At 65.8% G+C, this 4,111-nt stretch overlaps 1 protein-coding gene across 1 annotated transcript in view; it reads right to left on the bottom strand.

Moving 5' to 3' along the window:
• Window positions 1-2,602, bottom strand: part of EEF1D (eukaryotic translation elongation factor 1 delta) — a 12,255-nt gene extending 9,653 nt beyond the window's left edge. The window contains exons 1-2 of the mRNA XM_015571394.1: window positions 2,598-2,602; window positions 2,559-2,560 (exon numbers count right to left, since the gene is read on the bottom strand). The gene's annotated coding sequence lies outside the window, so the exon portion shown is untranslated. The remainder of the gene's footprint in view (window positions 1-2,558; window positions 2,561-2,597) is intronic.
• Window positions 2,603-4,111: the final 1,509 nt, after the last annotated feature.

The following is a 4,111-nucleotide window of genomic DNA, read 5'->3' as shown; positions in this document are numbered from 1 at the left end:
TGGGCGCGCTGCTCGGCCTCCCCATGCTTCTGCTTGTCCTCCCAGACGGTCTCCAGGGCACAGGAGGCCTTGCCGCTCCTCATCTGCGCGCAGCAGTGGAAGCAAGCACAGAAGGCAGTTGAGCACAGCGCCCCGCGTCCGCCCCGCCCCGCCCTCAGAAGCCTGGCTGGTGCCGCAGGACCTGCGGATGCTCCCAAGGGGGGTGCCATCCGGCAACATGCAGGACCCCAAGTCAAACCCGCAGGGACCTCAGTTAGGCAATAAGCAGATAACATATACGTACAGGTGTATAAATATTTGTATTCTTTTAACTGCAAAACTTCTTTTCTAACCCAACATGCACCATGCTCTCCAAAGGGGTCTAGAGAAGATGGTTTCCAAACCTCAGAAACCTTTTCTTATAGAATCCCCGACTGGATGCCGGGAACCAGTGCGCTCCCTCCACCTGACCCTCACGGGAACACCCTTCACAACAAGCCTGGCCCATGAGACAGGGAGACTCATGTCCACGGACAGTTGCTATTGACCTGAAATGGTCCCTGGACGGCCTGTGCCTTTGCTAAGCCCGGCCGCCTCCGGGCACAGGTTTTAACGGAAGCACTGGGCGGTCTCTGAGGTGGCCATCGTGGTGTAAGGGGCACCATCAGGGGGGCAGTGGGAGGCAACTGGGGGCCCTGAGCCCCACCATCCTCATGGAGGGGACCTTCGTTGTCTGCCCAGCCCCCGCCCCCCTGCTGCCAGGCGTGGCGCTGTGGAAAGGTGGCTGGCACTCTGTGGACCAGCCCAGAAACGGGAGGCAGCCCCCACTGAGCAGGATCAGAGGAGCCTGGCCCGCAGCCCGGGATCCCTGCTCACCCAGGGGCCTTCCTAGAAGGTGGCGGTGAGCTTCCCTCCCAGCCACAGCCCCACCCTGGGCCCTGCTCCCCAGAGCAGAAGGAGGCATCCTGACCAACACCCAGTGCTAACTCGCCAGGGCTGCAGCCCTCCCTCAGGACACCCCTACCGTCCCCGGCTTCGGTGGGTCACTGGTGCAGCCTAAGCCACCATCGGCCCAGTGCCCACAGAGCCAGGCAGGCCTCAGACCTAGGAGGCAAGGTCTCCAGAGCAGGGCAGCCTTCAGCCGGGAGGGCAACGCCCCCCTCGCCTGGGCCCACGTGCTTCCCAACACCAGCAGAAGTGGAAGCCATGGACACATGGACAAGCCCACACCTGCCCAGCACTTTGGGGAGACCCCTTATCCCCTGCAGGGGTACGTTGGGGGCCTTTATCGGCACATGCCCTGGCACCTTCCTGCCCAGGCTGGTGGCAGCACTTACCAAGGCCAGGCTGGCCGCAGAGGCAGTGGTGGGAGGCAGGAGCTTGTGCCCAGAAGGCAGGGCATTATGACATCACTCACTGCCCCGGAAGGGGTAGCAGGATGACCAGGCAGGGCTAATGTGCCCTCTGAGCTCTCTGGCTCAGCCACAAGGCTGGCCCCTAGTGCCCAAGCCCTGCCAGCCCCTGCTGGCATCAGCGCTTCCTTGGCCTCCGACACCAGACCAGGTGTGCTCAGGGCTCCGGTGGCCACAGCTCAGGGGAGGGGAAGTCAGTCTCCAGACGCCCCAACTAGGCCCGAGGCCTGAGGCAAGGCTAGCGGGGCCGTCACCTGACCTGCCCAGGAGGCAAGAGCCGGCTCTGCCCAGGGAAGCCCTGAGGGATGCAGAGCAGAGGAAGGGCAGTGCCGCTACCTGGGGCCCCGGCTCAGGTGACAGGAGCGCGGGCAGGAGCAGGCGTACTTACTTTCACTCTGACCTCCTAGGACAGCATGGAGAGAAAGCAGCAGGTTAGAGGCAGTCAGACAGGCGGCCCAGGGGCTGCGGGCCCTTCCAGAAGCTGCTCGCTGAGGCGGCGTGCGGCGAGGTTGCTGGAGGAGCAGAGGTGAGCACCACAGACCCACCACCGACATCCCAGGAGGGGCAGCTCTCCCTGCTCAGGCACCGTCACTGGGCCAGGCACTTCCTGGGAGGTGCCATCTGAGCACCCTCCCATCTGCTCTGCTGGGGCCTGAGCCCCCACTGCCCACGGAGCTGTGGAGGGTCCAGCGCGGCCCTGCCCTCTGCACCCGCAGGCTGAGGGATGCGGAGCAAGATGAGGAGGCCCAGCCACGTGTGTCGTCACCAGAGCGCTGTCCGGGGGAGCCTCCCTGCCCTGAGCACAGGACACAGCTGTCAACGCCCCGCAGCCAGGACCAGCCAGCCAGGTGCCGACCCCCGGAGCTGAGAGCCAGCCAGCTCTGCAAGGCCCTCCGGGCACAGACAGCAAGACCTCTCGCCCCGGTGGCCAGAGCCCTAAGAACCTGCCTCCCTCTCCAGAAGGCGCTCGGCCACCCAGGTCCCTGCGGACAGGGACACACGAGGCGCCCTGTGGAGCCACTGACAAGAACGTGTACCAAGGGGAGCAGCGGCCTGCGGAGCGCACGGGAGGTCCCGGCTGCCGGGCTTCTGAGGTGCGAGTGGCAGATGGTTCTGGGGCCAGGGCACGCCGGCCAGAGGGAGCCCTGCGGCCAGATCCCCCAGGACGGCTGAGCGACGCAGGGCCCACCTCTACTTCCTCAGCACCCGGCTCCCGATGGCCCCCAACCGAACGCCCATCTCTCCCGGGAGGAAAGCCACCGGGAGCTGGGACACTTCCCTGAGATCAAGCTCGCAAGCCCACGGCTCAGGACAGGCGCCTGGCGGGGCTGCACCAGGAGCGCGGGGATCCCAGAGCCCCGCCGGCTGCCGACTCCCCCACTGGGGTCCAGCCCTCGCCCCGAGGCACACTGACACCTCTCCCATAGTGGGGGCGCCGCCTGCCTGGCCCAGGGCAAAGGCGCTGACGCGGCAGGGCTGGTCCTGGTTAGAGAGGCCTCACTCGCGGCTGCACTGACCTGCAGGACCTCGGTCCCGGGCCCTCTCGCCCCTGCGGAGCCGGGAAAGCAGCTTGCAGAGCCAGCGCGGAGCCTGCTGTCCGGAGGGCCCTGCGGGAAGCTGAGGACCTGGCCTCAGAGCTGCGCCCAAGGTGCTGGGGGAGCCCGGGGCTGGCCTAGTGAGGAAGGTTTCTGGGAGAGGTGGCCCCCCCCAGCCCTGACCAGACCACCTTCCCATCCCCGACCCTGCCTCAGGCAGCCCGTTGCCCACATCACCCCACTGCAGTCACACACGGGCTGCCAGACGGACACACGGGGGTCAAAAAAGCCTCCAGCTCCACGGGAAGTGGGAATGGCATGAGGTGTGAGGTGCTGGGGCCAGGTCTGCAGGCAGCTCGGCGTTCTATCCCCACCCCCCAGGCTGGAACCAGCGCTGCACAATGGAGCTGTCTGCAGCGCCCCAGACGGCCAAGAGCACCCCAAGCCCGGGTGTTCTAGAACAGCCACGTCGTGGGGCAGCTGCGTGGACAGGAGGCAGAGAGGATGCCCTTTGCCTCCTGTGGGGACGCTCCAAAGCCCCAATTCCCACTCAGATGCTTCTGACCCGACTCGGCCCCATTCAAAAATGCCAGCCTGTCCTGAGGCCCTGCACCCCCAGGCCTCACACTGTGGCTGCCTGTCACAACGCCCCAGGCACCGTCTCCAGCACCACCGCTGGCAGGGGTGTGGCCAAAGCTGACCCGCCAGGCCCTTCCCTTGGGGCAGCTCTAGGACTGCACACGTGCTCCCACCCTTCTCTGCACACCGCACACATGTGGTGTCCAGGCCTCTACACGGCTGGGAGCCAGGAGCGGGGTCTCCATGCTTGCACTTGGCCTATACACGCTGCCACCCACTCCGACATATCCGTGTCCTCGCCAAGTACCAGCGCGGGCCAGGGCTGGACAAATGCCCAGGCCAGCGCTTCCTGCCTGCAGCCCCCGAAATGCTGACGCTAGCACCTGACACTCGGGACGTATTCTTTTTGTCGATCTTTTCGACCCTCACCTTCAAGTAACCATTTGCAAAAACACCAGTCCAGCAAGCCTGCCCCGCTGAAGGCCGCAGCCTCTCCCAGCAACCCAGGCGCAGAGCCCTGCGGGGGAGGCGGGGATCCAGGCCCAGCGAGGGGCTAAAGAACCGATGGCCGAGTGCCCACTGCCCAGGCGGGCACGGGGTCCAGGA

The sequence above is a fragment of the Myotis davidii genome, unplaced genomic scaffold, assembly GCF_000327345.1.
Source record: "Myotis davidii unplaced genomic scaffold, ASM32734v1 scaffold1509, whole genome shotgun sequence".
Taxonomy (NCBI): domain Eukaryota; kingdom Metazoa; phylum Chordata; class Mammalia; order Chiroptera; family Vespertilionidae; genus Myotis; species Myotis davidii.
Note: the sequence above shows the minus strand (reverse complement) of the source record. Positions and strands in the feature narration are given on the sequence as shown.